General features: G+C 36.9%; 1 pseudogene; it reads right to left on the bottom strand.

Annotated features, from left to right (window-relative positions):
* Window positions 1-3,129: 3,129 nt before the first annotated feature.
* Window positions 3,130-3,437, bottom strand: LOC118830808 (annotated as a pseudogene).
* Between the last annotated feature and the right edge of the window lie 14,954 nt (window positions 3,438-18,391).

Genomic DNA, 18,391 nt, shown 5'->3' with positions numbered 1-18,391 from the left:
TTGTACAAGTCCTGCCCACACAGCTTGTAGGTTAATAGAGGTGCAACAGCAAGGTTGGACGCAATCAACTTTGATTGTGGGCTTCTCAGAGTTAGTTCATTTTTGCCTTGAGTTCCCTACACAAGAATGCAATTAAGAAACAAGCAGCTTAATGATGTTAATGATTGGTACTCAGAACTCAGAGGTGCTGGTTTAATCAAAAAGTCGGAATCTGATTCAAGAATAGGCCCTCCTGGAAATGTGCTTCTCTACCACTTTGGCGGGGTGTGGAGGGGCGGGGGGTGGAGGGGTGGGGGGGGGGGGGTGAATGCCGCCACCACTCCTTAGGTGCAGGATCACTGAGCTTGAGAACCAATCGCTTTTCTGGATAGGGAATCAAATCAGTTCCTTTGTGACGGCTGGCTATGATGGCAAGTGCATTTCAGGTGGTGTGACTACAAAATAACATAAAGTCAGAAGAGCTGATGTTCATTTTTTATTATGTCGCCCCCCAGCACCTGTTACCAGCTTTCCAAAAAGTCTTTTTGCTGTGCTAAAGTCTCTGGCTCAAATCACAGAAAGATGCAATTGTTTATATACAGAACAGTTTTAAAAAGGGATGAGGGAGGAGATAAAGAAAATATATCTATTTCAGTTTACCAGCCTAAATACATGCTGACCCTAGAACTTATTAAAAACAAGTAATTTCAGTAGCTGAAAGTCATATGGACAGCATGCAAAATCAAATTCATTCTATGATAACTCCAACCAGATGAAACAGTTTATAATTAGACTTAAAGGGAGGGGAAAGGATGTCACATTAAATTCTTTTTACCAAATGTTATCAGTACCTTTGTAACAGCTCAGTAGCAGATAGAAAATATGTGACCTTTCAGAAAGACTCTTTATCTATGGTCCTTACAAAGCATCTTGCCAAATATAATAATATTAACACACATTTCTAGAGTGCTTTAAGCTAAGTAAAGACCTTTAATCCAAGGCAGCCTATTCCACATTTGGCTATATATAATTATTACAAAGTCCACCCCCACCTTTGTCCCCTGATAATATTAAGCCTCTGTTTCCCTCTTTGTAGCTTCCACTCATTAAACCCAGTTCTGCCCTCTGAGGTCAAGTAGAATAATTATTAGTGTCTCTGGCAAAAATAACTGGATAACGGTCACACACACATTTAAGCGAGTGGTGCAAATTAGTGATGTTAGCAGGAACTATATCATGCAAAATATTTTAATGTAAACCCCACCAAAAATGGAACACAGAGAGGTATCTGTGTTATAAAAAAGAGGGTCCTGGAAATACAGAAAAAGAGTTCACTTGAGTAAAGTTACAAGTCACTGTACACTCCAGACTGCTATCAATAAGCATATTTATTACAGTCCAGACAGAGTCCAGTTGGCTGAGAGAGTATCAACATAAAAGAGCTGGCATTATTCCCCCCTAACTACTCATTGTTTTGTTATAAATTTTAATAGATGTTCAACAGCACATCTCATGATTTAAAAAGAATACTGTGACATACTTTGGGCAAAAAGGGAGGAGGAGAAGAAAAGAAAAAAAACTCTAAGTACTTTTCTACATTCTCTAATCCATTTGATAAGTAGCACATGTTTCCTGGCTCTTCTAGTCTTTTAGAATTGGCAGCCACACTTGTGGGTCACCCTATGCTAGAAAATAAATAGTATTTGATTTTCAAAGCATGGTCACTAAAAGTCTTTGAAGGATTCACCAAGCCTGAAAGCTCGCCTTGTATGATAGAAGGCCAGCACAGGTTTGTAAACCTTTAGGGGCAAATTGGTGTTCTAAAATCAATTTCCTTCGGTATGAAATTCAGAGATGTACAAGCAGGTTGTAATACAACAGAGAGGGGGAAAATGTCAGATTTCATACAAAGCCCAAGCAAACTAAAATGGTGACAGAGAGAGAGAGAGAGAGAGAGAGAGAGAGAGAGAGAGAGAGAGAGAGAAGGAGATTTAGAAATATTCACTGATACATGGAAGCACATAATAAATATGTATTAATTCTCTGACTATATTCTGGGACAGGGCAGCTAGGTGTTGCAGTAGAAAGGAAGCAGTACTATTAAAGCAAGCCTGCTTTAATAGTACTGGAGGGCAAACCATCTCCAGAGGCTGGGCCCTCTTACTCTACCAGCCTCCATAGTAGAGATATACAGTCAGAAAAGGAGAAAACATTTATAGTCTGGAGCAGCTAAAGAAACTAAAAGTTAGGAGCTTGTGAGATTGGAGATAGGGTATAGCTGTAAGGCAAAATTCATGACCTTGGAGAGGGCCATAGACATGCTTGAGTGGTTTGGAATCACGAAGTATAAGGAATTCTCTAGGTAGAAGGCAGAGGAAGTATAATATTTATTTAGACTCCAGAGGATCAGATCCAAGGTCCAATTCCCCTAATTTGATTTTGTAGCAATAATATTCCAAAACCAATAAGCCCACATCACTGTAGTAGCAAGGAAATTATAATAAAATGTTATAGTAAGGAACCAAGGCATTCTGTTGCTTCCCTTCCATGCTAGGTCCTTCCTATAAAAAGATCACTCATGAATCCTAACTCTCCACTCAGCACTCTCTTCTCCTACAACTCTGCCAACTCTGAGTTCCTTGATGTCTACAACTCTTTTTCAGCACTCTCCACTCTGGGTTCTCTCTGGATGCTGGCTCTCTGGCTCTGCTGCTCCCAGTTCTGGGGTCTCTTTTTGTATAGTCCTAGCCATCCTCTGATTGACTAGAACTAGATACACATACCATTGGCTATGGTTTTTGGGACTCCCTTTAGGGCCCTGAGGGCTTCGGGCCTCTCAAAAATTAGAAAACTAGTTTGCTAACTAGCCTGGGGCCTAATTAGTGGCACATCTAATTAGTGAAAGGGTGTGGTCCTGTCTCTAATCAGGCCTCCCTTTGTTGACCCCACCTGAAGCTTATTCAATGGGTGAGAAAGATCTTTCACTTACTGATCAGCTTTACATAGGGCAAGATAGCTGGCATCTATCCTTGATGACACTATACAGTCAGCCCTACTGCCTATGGGTGCTGACCCAGATTCCAAGCATTTTTGCCAGAGGGCTATGACCCCTCTTGACAAGACCTGGGAAGGAACACTGCTGAGGGTAATTTACTCAGGTCCCCAATGCAGGGCGCAGAGATAATCCTGCAAAGTCTTCTTGATGTTGGGGACTGCATAGGACTGTGCCACATCGATGCCAGTGAATGCACCAACTACAAAGCTCATCACTACAGATTCTCTCAACTTGGCTACAGCATAAACAGGCAGGAAGCCCTTGAGAAAAGGAGATGACAAGAACAGGCCTTCCTGTTCCATACCTCTCTTAACCTCCTCCTCTAGGCACCACTGTAGATCTTCTGATCTGATAGGAAAGCCAGGTCTTTCACCTTTGACATCAAGTACTTGTCATCCATCATCTTCCACAAATTCCAACCTACTTTTTAAATGCTCTTAATTAAACTAATTCATATAATTGATCTTCAGTTTCCTCTTTTGCAAAGTGAAAAAAAAATTAACTAGATGTCTCTTTAAGGTCTCTTGCAGCTCTAAATGCTGTAGTTTATATATTTTTTCAAAATTTTTTTAATCATTCTCAATACATAAGCATGGTGTAATTGAAAATGCCCTGAACTTGGATTTAGAGAGCTTGAATTCTAATCCAGGTTTTGTTCTTTACTATCTTTATAGCCTAGCCAAGTCACTTAACCACTTTGGACTGGAAAAAAAAGTGAACTGGTTATTTAGCTTAGAAAAAATCTGGTTGTTTAGCTTAAATAAGAAAAGTCTTGAGTAGTAGGATTAAGGAAGGAGTGTACTATTTGAATGGTTGTCATTTTGATAGGAAATTTGACTTGTTCTCCTTGACCCTAGAGACATAAATTAAGAATAATAGTGAGAGTTGTAATGTGCATTTAGGCTTGGTATAAGAAAAAAGTATGTTGGTGGAGAGAGAGATCCAAAGTTGTGATTTTGTCATCAGTATGGGGAACTCCCTTCCTGAGTACTCATTTCCCAGATGTGAATGGATGAAATCTCCATATAAGCTTAGAAAATGTCCTGAAATTGCTGAGGGGTTAAACAATTTGTTCGTACAAATAGTATGTTTTAGAGGTAGCAATTGAATGTGGGTCTTCCAGTTTTCAAGGCCATTATATTACCATCCCTCTATCCTGCCAAACTGCCTTGAATGGAATAGACACTTGGCAATGTCTTGATCACTCCTCATTGGGGATGGTGAAGAGGATATTCCTATTTCTGATACAAGTCATTACAGATGGTCTCTGAGGTTTCTTTCAACCCTGATAATCTGAATATGATGGAAAACTACTGAGAATTACAAATGAAAACTAACCAGCCATTTTATGGGAAAAGTGGAGCACATCATGTGTAACTTGACTGCTTTCAGAAACCAAATTTATGTAAAATTTCATAAAAAACAAGTTTGCTTTTGATTTTTCAAGAAAAATTATAAATAACTTTTCACACACGATTTGTTAAATGCATAATATTTGGAGGACATTAAGAGAATGCCTGATGACTAGAATGATTATTTTAACCCACTGAGAAAGAATTACAACATATTATATGCACAGTAATTGTCCTGTATCTCTCATTAATTATGATTCAACCCAGGTTTTGAATTTGAAATCTCTAAATAAAAGGGTAGCTGCCCAAACCACTAATCTGTCTTTGCAAAACATCTCTTGGAGCTCTCTGAATGCAACTATCTATGATTTAGCTGAATTTTCTTTATTTTGCCAATTGGTAGAAACCTGATTAGCGTGCTAGTCAACATTTAATTAGCACCTACTTTGGACAAGTAGAAAACTGTTTTTTTGCAAAGTCACTAACAATCGACTTGCCAAATCCAATAGCTATTTTTTTTCAGTCACTGTTTTCCTTGACCTTTCTGCAGCATGTGATACTGTTCATGATTCCCACATTCCTGATATTCCCTCCTCATTTGGCTTCCAAAATACAGGTCTTTCTTTGTTTCCTACCTATCCAAATGCTCTCTCTAAGCCTTCTTTGCTATTTTATTGTTCAGTATTTATTGTGTCTGCTGTGTGTAATTCTCTTTGCTAAATATACAAAGACAAAAATAGGAAAAATATTACTTACCTTACAGGAATTTACATTCTGCTATGAAGAGGTTAGGGGAAACAGAAGTGTGGAAGAAGGAAGCATGGAACAAATATCTACCTAAGTATAGTACAAATAAACTTGAAGGAGAGAATACTAATAGTGGTGAATTAGGGAATGTTTCACAAAAGAGGTGAAACATGAGCTTGAAAGGATGACAATATATCTGAGAAAGAAAGATTAGGGCATTCCAGGCATGGGCAATGGCTCACACAAATGTATGGAGGGGTGAGATGGAGTATTTAGTTCAAGAAACAATGAATTGGGGACAGCTAGGTGGTGCAGTGAGTAGAGCACTGGCCCTGGGGTCAGGAGGATCTGAATTCAAATTCAGCCTCAGACACTTGACACACTTACTAGCTGTGTGACCTTAGGCAAGCCACTTAACCCCAATTGCCCTGCCTCCCCCTCCCCCTCCGAAACAAACAAACAAAGAAACAATGAGTAGATAGATTTATTTGAATCAGAGTTTTTGAAAAGTAGTAATATGAAATAAGGCCCCCAAAGGTAGGTAAAGTCAGACTATAGAACACCAAGCAAAGGAGTTTGGATTTGATGGCTAATTACTAAAAGATATTTTATTAGGTGAGTGACATTGTCAGACCTGTCCCTTAGGAAGATGATTCTTGAAACTTTTTTAGAAGATGAATCAGAGAGGAAACAGACTAGAAACAAGAAGACCAGATGACAGCTACATCTGAATATCTATTTCCAGGCAGTCCTCAGTGCCAGCACATTTCCAATTGCTCATTGGGCATGTCCAAAGCTAGAGTCATACTATTTTATATCCCCCAAATCTGTCTTTCCTTCCAACTTTCCAGTTTCTATTGATCACACCGTGTTTCTCATTGTTTCTCCCCTTTGAAAACATTAAGTTTTTGTTGCCTCTTCATTCTCCTTCACCTTCTTCATGTTATAAGTTACTTATTCATTCTATTTTGGCAATATCTAATAGCCATTCTCACCTTTCATTGACATGCGACAAGGTCTGTTGTCGGTACTTCTCTGCTCAAAAGCCACCAGGAGCTCCTCAATGCCTACAGCTCTCCTTAGTCAAAGACTGAAGGCCCTCCAGAACACGGCTACATGCACCATCAAGGCAATAGTCACAATAGTTGCTATTGCTTTGAATATGCTGACTTGGTTCTGTATCAAAAAATATAACAGACTCTCTGTATAGAAGACAGAAGAAGCAAAACATTTATTCAGACACCAGAAAGCCCAATCCCAAAACCAGTAAGTACAATCCATCCAAGCAGCAAAGAAGTTAATACACATTATCACAGCAGGGAGCCAGTCCATTTTAAAGCCATTCCTCCCCTGCTGGGGTGTTCCCACTAACACACTCACAGATCCTAGCTAATTCCTCCCTGCATCTGCTCTCTCCCCCAGCTCTCTGTTCTGACTTCACTTCCTCCCTGCTCCACCCTTTCCTCTTCCACGCATTCAGCAAGCTCCTCCTACCACATGTGACTTAGGCTTCCTGTGATGTAAGCAGGTCACATTGGCCTATTAATGGGTGGGAAAGTCTTTAAATTTACATTACCGTTACCCTACAGTATACTTTTTTCAGAACCGCCCCCCCCCCACACACACACACACACTTTAAGCATTCCACATTGAAACCTAGCTGAAATTGCTTACTATTGAATGATGCTTTTCCATCTCTTTACATCATTTCCCATGCCTGGAATGAACTTCCTTAATGTCTCTACCTCTTAAATCCTTCTCTTCCTTTAAAATCCAGCTCAGGTGCTGGATTTTTTAAAAAGCATTTGGTAGGCTAGTTCCCCATTCAGACTCGTTTGGTGCTTCAAGTTCAGACTTGGAATAAACTGAGACAATTATAGACCATCCATCAACACAAGATAGCTTACTTAACCATAGCTTAGAAAAGGATATTCAGCAAGTATATAACACTGATTCGGTTGAATGTAGGTTTCTTGTCTCAGTGTTGTTCATACTGGTATACCAGTCAAGCCTGAAGGAGAGCAGTTCCTGTCTTCTCATTGCCTGGCTCTATATTTAAGCCACCAGGAAACTATCAGTGCACCAAGCATTAGGCCTTTGAGACAATTAAGTCCAAAGGAGGGTTTCAATATCTTTAAAGGCTAGCATAGTCTACATGGAGGATACTACTTTTACCCCACACCTCAGTTGATAGTGGTCTCTTCCTCTTTGACTTCCTTATAGCAATTTGTCTGAATTTATACTTTAATGTTATCAATTTTTGCTTGTATCATATTTATGTACCAATTTCAGCAGTATTGATAACCTCATTGCAATAGTGTCAGTGTTTTAAGGCTTTGATTTGTTATGAGCCTAGGACCACATAGAGTATACTGTGTTAACACAAACCAGGTATTATAACACTTGTATCTCTGTTGTGATCATTCAAAACTTAAGGTTCATCTTGCTACAGTGCTTTTGGAGTACTTACCGGCTTTGTAACTACTTGATATATTTGCATTGAAATAAAAGGTTTAAACCTTCAATCACCTCTTGGGTTGTCCCAGCTAGAGCCTGTCTGAAATTCTAACTGTGCATTTCTTTGTTGGTGAAAATTCTGGAGACAGCTTGGTTTTCCCCAAATCAGGGTGATTGTATGGCAAAAGTAGTAAAGATTTCTCTATTTATCCTTGACCAGTTAAAACAGCCAATTAAACTCAGTATCAGATGAATGTGGCAGAATATTCCTTGATGGAATTCCAATTCTTAAATGATCCAATTGATGTGTGTATCTATACCTCCTATATGCTTCCAAGCACCTGGAGGGCAGGAACTGGCATTTTTCCATTTCTGCATCCCCGCTTATGAGCAGAGAACCTATCACATAGATGATATTTATTAAGTGTTTCCTGAATTGGAAAGCACTAAGAGAATTTCAAAACATAAGGAAATCTACAGTCCCTTTTCACTTGAAAGAAATGTTAAACTGAAATTAGCTCAACACAAAAAACATATTGAAATGATGTGCTCTTATCTTCCTATCAGCAGCTAGAAGTTTCTCCTCTTTCAGCATCTTCCTTCTCCTTTCCTTTCTATAACTTGCTACCCTTGAATGCCTCTGCCATAGGAAAATAAATTGAAACTCTACTATCTTTCCCAATGTATCATATTGTCAATTATTTATGGCTAATTGTTTTGTTTTTTGATTATCCAGGGCCTTTGCTTCCTTGTCTTGCCTTCTTTTCCACTGTCAACCTTTAGATAATTCTGTAATCCTTCTCCCTTTCATAGCCCATGGCTTATGTTTACACAAGACATTATAACTGATTTAATTTTATTCAATTCAATAAGAATTTGAGGACCTACTTACTCTATATCAGGTACTGTGCTAAGCCCTGGGGATACAAAGCATCAAAAATAAATAAAATCAGTGTCTTTCTTCTTGAAGCATTTATTCTACTAGGGAGAAATGAAATAGATAAGTAAACACAAAATAATTGCAAAGGAAATACAAATAGTAGGGGGAGCACAGAACAGTAACAAAATGCTTTTCTTGAAATGACATCATGAAGTAGAATGTGTAAATGTTGTCGTATCCATAATACAAAAAAGAAACAATCACACTTCACAAAAAATGAAGTCACTTTTCCAAGTTCATATAGCTATAACTCTTAGTGACAAAACCAAGATTTCAATGAAGGTATCCTGACTCCAACACTAGTCTTCTTTTACTAAATAATATTGACTTTATGACCTCCAAAAATTGTCTAGACACTGAGATGAAAGCTTTTCAAAATGCATTTTCTTCAGTGACCTAAGACACTTGGAGAGAAAGGGTTTTATAAATTCCTTTTTTGTTAGAACTCTATTAACTATACTAATGGTGTGTTAATATTTTGATATATTACTTTTAAAAATTAAAACAAATTGAAATTTATCATTTTTTAAAATGATAGCTCTTTCTTAAAACTTTCTAAGTTATTTTTTTCTTAGAGTTTTAAATCATTTACTTTAATAGCATTTTATTTTTCTACTTGTATGTACAGTTTTAAACATTCATTTTTATAAAACTGAGTTCCAAATTTTCCCTCCCTCCCTATCACTCTCCTAAAATGTTAAGCAATTTGATATAGGTTATATGTGTGCAATCATGTAAAATATATCTCCATATTAGTCATGTAAAAGAAGAAACAGATCAAAAGTGAAAAAATACAATAAAGAAAGTGAAAATAGTATGCTCCAATATGCATTCAGAGTCCATCAGTTCTTTCTCTGGATATGGATAGCATTTTCCATAAGTCCTTTGGAATTATCTTGGATCATTATATTGCTGAGAGGAGCTAAGTCATTAATAGGTGATCATCACACAATATTGTGTTACTGTGTACAATATTCTCCTGATTCTGCTCATTTCACTTCATATCAGTTCATGTAAATCTTTCCAGGATTTTTCTGAAATCCTGTTGCTCAATTGATGGGCATCTCCTTGTAACAACAATGCTGCTTGCAGTTGCCATGGAGGTATAAGGCCAATAACACAAGCACACAAGAGGGCTGCTAGCACAGGTCCTTCGATCTGTTTTTCTAAGGAAAGCAACTTTAAGGGGTTTATAATCTCACTTTAATTAAATATATATATATATATATATATCATCACTTAGTTCAGGGGAAAAGGTCAGCACCCTGAACTTCAGAGGCAACACAAACAGAAATTACAAGCGGAAATTATATAAACAGAGCAAATAACACAAATCAGTAGATGGGGTTTCTAACTGTCTGTCTGTAGCAATGCATACGTAATTACCAGAGAGAGAAGCACCAACATCTGGGTTTTCAAAGCTGGGAGGCTCCCTAATGGCTACCCAGAGTCTCATCTAGCCAAATCACATGAACCCTCTTCCAGTGAGTAAGCCCCCAAAGCAAAATGCTCACCTCAGAATATATATGTCTATATGTATGTATGTATGTGTATATATATATATATATATATATATATATATATATATATATATATATATATATATTTACATACACACAATTCTTCAGGATCAGAGGGTTTCACAAGCATGTTACTCAAATTCATGTGAGTTAGACTTCCTTGTAAAGAAAAAACAGCAAAACGTTCCACTTTGCTTGCCATTATACCCCTCAACTTCCATTTTTTAAAAAGCCTTTTCTTGGCTAGCTTTATGATACAGACCTAATAATGGTATTGCTGGATCAAAATAGATGTGCAGTTTGGTGGCCCTTTGGGCATAGTTCCAAATTGTTCTCCAGAAATTTTGGATCAGTTCACTGCTCTACCCACAGTGTATTAGTGTCTTGATTTTCCAACATCCTCCCTAGCATTTATCATTTTCCTTTTCTGTCATATTAACCAATCTGATAGGTGTGAGGTAGTACCTCACAGTTGTTTTAATTTCCATTTCTCTATTCAAAAATGACTTGGAGTATTTTTTTCATACAACTATAGATAGCTTTGATTTCTTCATCTGAAAATTGCCTGTTCATATCCTTTGACCATCTATCAATTGGGAAATGGCTTGTATTCTTATAAATTTGACTCAGTTCTCTATATATTTGAGAAAGGAGAACTTTATGAGAAACACTTGGTGTAAAGATTGTTTCCCAGTTTTATGCTTCTCTTCCAATCTTCTTTGCATTGGTTTTGTTCATGCAAAAACTTTTTAATTTAATAGAATCAAAATTATGCATTTTGCATTTTATAATGCTCTCTATCTCTTGTTTGGTCATGAATTCTTCCCTTCTCCATAGATCTGACAAGTAAACTATTCCTTGCTCTCTTAATTTACTTGTGGTACCATCCTGTAGGTCTAGATCATGTGCTGATTTGGATCTTATCTTGGTACACAGTGTAAGAAAATGGTCTATATCTGATTTATGCCATATTGTTTTCTAGTTTTCTCAGCAGTTTTTGTCAAATAGTGAGTTCTTATCCAAGAAGTGAGGGTCTTTGGGTTTACCAAAAACTAGGTTAATATGGTAATTTCCTACTTAGTCTTGTATTCCTAATCTATACCACAGATACACCACTCAATTTCTTAGCTAATAACAAATAGTTTTGATAAATGCCATTTTATAATGTAGGTTTAGATCTGGTAAAGCTGTCTCCTTTCCTGCGCATTTTTTTCATTAATTCTCTTGATATCATTAACCATTTGTTCTTCCAAATGATTTTTGTTGTTATTTTTTCTACAGCTATAAAATAAATTTTGGGTAGTTTGATTTATGGCACAGAATGAGTAGATTAGTTTAGGCAGAAGTGTCATTGTTATTATATTGGCCTGGATATTTTTCCAATTATTTAGATGTGATTTGTGTGAAAAGTATTTTGTTATTTTGTTCAAATAGTTCCTGGGTTTGTCCTGGTAGGTAGACCCCCAAGTATTTTATATTGTCTACAGCTTTTTTAAATGGATCTTCTCTTTCTAGCTCTTGCTGATAGACTTTGTTGGTAATGAATAGAAATGCTGGTGATTTATGTGAGTTTCCTTTATATTTTGTAACTTTACTGATGTTGTTAATTATTTTATATGATTTTTAGTAGATTCTCTGGTAGTCTCTAAGTATTCTATCATATAATCTGTAAAGAGTGACAGATTTGTTTCCTCATTGCCTATTCTAATTCCTTAATTTTCTTTCTTCTCTTATTGCTATAGCTAACATTTCTTGTACAATGTTGAATAATAGAGGTGATGATTGGTGATCCTTGCTTCACCCTTGATTGTATAGGAAAGGCTTCCAGCTTATCCCCAGTATAGATAACATTTGCTGATGGTTTTAGGTAGCTATTACTTACCATTTTAAGGAAAGCTCCATTGGTTCCTGTGCTCTCCTGTGTTTTAATAGACATGGATCCTGTATTTTGTCAAAAGTTTTTTCAGCATTTATTGAGATAATCATATAAATTCTGTTGCTTTTGTTATTGATATCACCAATTATGCTGATAGTTTCCCCAATATTGAACTAGCCTTGCATTCTTGATATAAATCTTACTTGGTCATATTATACGATCCTTGCGATGTATTGCTGTAATCTTGCTAGCATTTATTTATTTTTTGCATCAATATTCATCAGAGAAATCAGTCTATACTTTTCTTTCTCTGTTTTAGCTCTTCCTGGTTTAGTTATCAACACTGTATTTGTGTAATAAAATGAATTTGGTAGGACTCCTCCTTTGAATAGATTTCCAAATAGTTTATATATTATTGGAATTGTTTTTTTTTAAATGTTTGGCAGAATTCACTTGTGAACTCATCTAGCCTTGGGTATTTTTTTTTCCCTTAATTGCATTTTATTTCTTTTAGCTATCTTCCCTTCATCCTCAACTCACCCTGTGTCTGCTCTCTTTCTTTTACATATATATATATATACACATACATACACATACATACATATACACATAGATACATGCATACATACACATTCACTTAAATATATACATAAACATATATATATGCATATATATATATGCATATTCCCTTCAACTACCCTAATACTGAGGTCTCATGAATCATACTCATCATCTTTCCATGTAGGAATGTAAACAAAACAGTTCAACTTTAGTAAGTCCCTTGCAATTTCCGTTTCTTGATTACCTTTTCATGCTTCTCTTGATTCTTGTGTTTGAAAGTCAAATTTTCTATTCAGTTCTGGTCTCTTCACTGAGAAAGCTTGAAAGTCCTCCATTTTATTGAAAATCCATATTTTGCCTTGGAACATGATACTCAGTTTTGCTGGGTAGGTGATTCTAGGTTTTAATCCTAGCTCCATTGACCTCCGGAATATCGCATTCCAAGCCCTTCGATCTCTTAATGTAGAAGCTGCCAGATCTTGGGTTATTCTGATTGGGTTTCCACAATATTCAAATTGTTTCTTTCTGGCTGCTTGCAGTATTTTCTCCTTGATCTGGGAGCTCTGGAATTTGGCAACAATATTCCTAGGAGATTTCTTTTTGGGATCTATTTGCGGAGGCGATCGATGGATTCTTTCAATTTCTATTTTGCCCTGTGGCTCTAGAATATCAGGGCAGTTCTCCTTGATAATTTCCTGAAAGATGGTATCTAGGCTCTTTTTTTGATCATGGCTTTCAGGTAGTCCAATAATTTTTAAATTATCTCTCCTGGATCTATTTTCCAGGTCAGTGGTTTTTCCAAGGAGATATTTCACATTGTCTTCCATTTTTTCATTCCTCTGGTTCTGTTTTATAATATCCTGATTTCTCATAAAGTCACTAGCTTCCACTTGCTCCAATCTAATTTTTAAAGTAGTATTTTCTTCAGTGGTCTTTTGGACCTCCTTTTCCATTTGGCTAATTCTGCCTTTCAAGGAATTCTTCTCCTCATTGGCTTTTTGGAGCTCTTTTGCCATTTGAGTTAGTCTATTTTGTAAGGTGTTGTTTTCTTCAGTGTATTTTTCAGTATTTTTTTGGGTCTCCTTTAGCAAGTCATTGACTTGTTTTTCATGGTTTTCTCGCATCCTTCTTATTTCTCTTCCCAATTTTTCCTCTACTTCTCTAACTTGCTTTTCCAATTCCTTTTTGAGTTCTTCTATGGTCTGGGGCCAGTTCATGTTTTTCTTGGAGGCTTTGGTTGTAGGCTCTATGACTTTGCTGTCTTCTTTAGCCTGTATGTTTTGGTCTTCTTTGTCACCAAAGAAAGAATCCAAAGTCTGAGACTGAATCTGGGCGCGTTTTCGCATCCCGGCCATATTCCCAGCCAACTAACTTGACCCTTGAGTTTTTCAGTGGGGTATGACTGCTTGTAGATTACCGAGTTCTATGTTCTACGTTTGGGGGGGAGGTGCCAGCTCTGTCAGAGCCGCACTCCTCCTTCCCCAAGGACCCCCAGTCCAGACTGGGCTCAGATCTTCGGCAGGCTGTGCACCCCTGCTGTGATCCGCCACTTAATTCCCCCCACCAGGTGGGCCTGGAGCCGGAAGTAACAACAGCTGTAGCTGCCCCACCTCCGCTGCCCCCGGGGCTGGAAGCTGAACCGCGAACTCCTTCCACTCCCGCAGCTTTTCCCACTAACCTTCTCCGCAGTCTTTGGTGTTTGTGGGTCGAGGGGGGACTGGTAACTGCCGCAGCTCACATATTCAGGGCGCTAGGGCCCCCTCCGCCCGGCTTCCGGTCTGGATCGTCCACGCCCCTCAGGCTGGGCTCTGCTCCACTCCGTTCCCAGCTCCCAGCTCCCAGCTCCCAGCTCCGTGTGGAATAGAGCTCACCCAGAGACCATCCGGGCTGTCCTGGGCTGGAGCCCTGCTTCCCTCTGCTGTTCTGTGGGTTCTGCCGTTCTAGAATTGGTTCAGAGCCATTTTTATAGGTTTTTGGAGGGACTCAGGTACGGAGCTCACTCTAGTCCGTGCTTACCAGCCGCCATATTCTTGGGTATTTTTTTCTAATGGAGCTCATTTATGGCTTGTTCAATTTCCTTTTTTAAGATAAAGCTATTTAGGTACTCTATTTCCTCTTCTGTTAATGTGGGCAATTTGTATTTTCATAAATATTCATCAATTTTGCTCAAATTATCAGATTTATAGGCAAAATAGATCTTAATGATTGCTTTAATTTCTTCTTCATTAGTGGTGAATTCACCCTTTTCATTTTGGATGTTGGATATTTGGTTTTCTTCTTCCTTTTTTGTAATTAAATTATTTTATCTATCTCAGTTTTCCTCCATAAAATTAGCTCCTAGTTTTGTTTATTAGCTTAATAATTTTCTTACTTTCAACTTTATTAATCTCTCATTTGTTTTTCAGGATTTTCAATTTGGTATTAAATTGGGGATTTTAAATTTGTTCTTTTTCTAGTTTTTTTTTTAGTTGCATGCCCAATTCATTGAACTTCTCTTTCTATATTTTATTGATGTGAGAATTTAGAGAAATAATTTTCCCCTAAGTACTCTTTTGGCTGTATCCCATAAATTTTGGCATATTGTCTCCTTGTTGTCATTCTCTTTAATGAAATTATTGCTTGTTTCTATGATTTGTTTTTTGACTCACTCTTTAGTATTTGATTATTTAGTTTTCAATTAATTTTGAATCTATTTTTCCACTGCCCCTTATTGAGTATAATTTTTATTGCATTATGACCTGAAAATGGTGCATTTAATATTTCTTCCTTTTTACATTTGATGTTGATGGTTTTACACCCCGATACATGGTCAGTTTTTCTACTACTGAGTAAAAGGTATATTCTTTTCTATCCCCATTCAGTTTTCTCTAGAGATTGTCATTTCTAACTAATAGTTTTCTTTTGATACTACAGAGAGTGTTTTTTCCTTTCAAATTTGGTGTTTGTTATAGCACTAGAAATTTTTTTTTAAATGCTTTCTATAAAGCATAAAAATATTCATAGTGGATTAGTCACTGACTGCATTTTGGAGATGATTAAACTAAAAACCAATTTGACATATTTGATAGCCACTAAAACAACTTTGGTATTTAAGATTTATATTTAGAGAATGCTAATATTTAGTATGAAATAGAACAAAGAATGACACTCCACAAAATGGCAAATGAATATTTTTTCTATTTTTTTCTTTTTACTAATTTATTTTTAGTTTTCAACATTCACTTCCACAAGCTTTTGAATTCCAAATTTTCTCCCCATCTCTCCCCTCCTGCCACCTCAAGATGTAATGCTTACTCCTTTCTCCAATCTACTCTCCCTTCTATCACCACCACCCCACCCCTGTATTTCTTATTTCCTAGTTGCATATAAAAACATTTTTTACCATTCATTTTTAAAACTTTGAGTTCTGCATTCTCTCCCTTCCTCCCTCCCCAACCACCCTCATTGAGAAGACAAGCAATAGGCTATACATGTGTACTCATGGAAAACACTCCCTTAACAGTCATGTTATGAAAGACTAACTATATTTTCCTCCATCCTATCCCACCCTCCCATTTATTCCAATCTCCTCTCACCCTGTCCCTCCTCAAAAGTGTTTGCTTCTGATTACCTCCTCCTCCCATTATCCTTCCCTTCTATCATTTCCCCACCACCACCTCTTATCCCCTTCTCACCTACTCTCCTGTAGGGTAAGATAGATTTTCATACCCAATTAACTTTATATGCTATTCCCTCCTTAAGTCAAATCTAATGAGAGTAAGGGAAAATGAATATTTCTAGAAGGAATGAAACAATGATTCATTTTCAGTGAAAAAGAGAGTGACTAGATGGAGATTTTAATTTAAAATGCTCTTCTGAATTGATTTGTCATACTTTACATACATTCTTTTATAATCAAATATTTTTGTGTCATCATCTAGCCCAAAGATTCAAGATTACAACAAAAATCAATTATGTTAAATATAAGTTCTTAAATGTTTTGCTGGTTTTTGAGGGTTTGTAAAATATTTATTTAATATTTTATTTCCCCCTCAGTTACATGTAGAAACAGATTTTAACATTTTTTATTTAAAATTTTGAGTTCCAAATTCTCTCTGCCTCCTCCCTACCCTGCCCCAGACTGCAAGAATTTTGCTATAGTTATACTCAATTGTTTTTTTTAAAGATGTTCACAGACCCCAGATTTAGATCACCCTATCTAGATAAACAAAATCATGATATTATGCTAGATGTTCTCAGTTAACATTGTGCTATCTGGATGATGGGATCAGATGGAGAATCTTGGTCACAGTTGAAAATTTTAAGCTGCTTTTGCAACTCAAAGCCAGCCTTCCTTTAACTGAGATATGTCTCCCATATAGCTCTCCCCAAAAGCCCCATTCCAAACAAAAGCCTTTGGGTGCCTCTCCATTCTGGTCCTAAGGGTCAGTGTCTATATGAACTTCACCTGTCATCTTATGATTCTTGCCCTATTCATTGACCTAGATATTTGGTTGGATAGAGGCATTATGCTAAAAACATCATTTCTCTGATGCCTTGTAACAATACACTACAGGTTTGCAATAGCATCTACTAAACTAACAGAGATTCAGTCTAGGTTCCCATGAAATGCATCAAAGAAAGGTCTAAAGTCTGTATTATCAGTCAGTCAATAAATATTTATTAAAAATCTGCTCATATGACATGGCTATTCTCAGCAATACAATGATCCAAAACAAATGCTATCCATCTCCAAAGAAAGAACTGATAGTGTCTGAATGCAGACAGTAGTATAGTTTGTTTTTTAACTTTTTTTGGTCTCTGTTTTCTTTTGCAACATGACTAATATGGAAATGCTTTGAATAACTATAATCATGTATTACCTCTATCAATTTACTTGCAATATGAAGGGGGAGAGGAGGGAGAGAATTTTGAACTCAACGTTTAAAAATGAATGTTATAAATGTTGTTTACATGTAATTAAGAAAAAATTAAGTATAAAAAAGGAAATATTATGTGCCAGGTACTGACACTGTGCTATGTGCTGAAGATACAGTACTCCCTCCACCAAAAAGAAGTAAAAGATAGTCCTTGCTCTCAAGGAGTTCACAGTTGAATGGAGAAAATAACTAATATGTGTATATATATCCATACACACACACACATAAGTGTCTGTATATATGTATGTATATGTGTATATGTATATGCACATATATATGTAACAAATTGGAAATAAACAGTTTATAACAGAATCAAGTTAACAATAGCACAATAACAAATAACAATAACAGGAGACAGAATTAAGGGATATCAGGAAAGTCTTCCCATAGGAGAGATTTTAGCTGGGACTTTTAGGAAGACAGGGAAGCCAGGAGGCAGAGACAAGGAGGGAAGGAATTCAAGAAGGGGACAGGCAGTACGGGAGTTGGGATGTGGAATTTTTTTGTTTAAGGAACAACTAATAGAGCGGAGGGCAGGTAATAAAGGGCTTTGGGCACTAAAGAGATGGTTTTTTTATTTTAATCTCAGATATGTTACTGAACCACTAGAGGACATTAAGCGTTGGGGGTGTGCAACATGGACAGCCCTGAGCTTGAATCACTTAGATATCTGAAGATTGCCAGAAGTACAGAGCACCTTTGGGTAGAGAGATCAGTTGGCTATTGCAATAGTCCAAGCATGAGGTGATGAGAGTCTATACAAGGGTGGATGAGCATGTCAGAATAAAGAAGGGGGCATATGTGAGAAGTTTTTTTTTCTTTTCTGTTTTATGGTGCCAATTTTAAATAGATTTTATTGTCCAGGACAAGAATTGCATTTCCACTTGTTTACAATACCGATAAAGTATAATGTTCGCTTCTCCTCCTCTGCACACATTCAAGTATTCAGAATGCCCAGATTTACACAGTAGCTTAAATGTTGCTT

The sequence above is a fragment of the Trichosurus vulpecula genome, chromosome 9, assembly GCF_011100635.1.
Source record: "Trichosurus vulpecula isolate mTriVul1 chromosome 9, mTriVul1.pri, whole genome shotgun sequence".
Classification (NCBI taxonomy): Eukaryota; Metazoa; Chordata; class Mammalia; order Diprotodontia; family Phalangeridae; genus Trichosurus; species Trichosurus vulpecula.
Note: the sequence above shows the minus strand (reverse complement) of the source record. Positions and strands in the feature narration are given on the sequence as shown.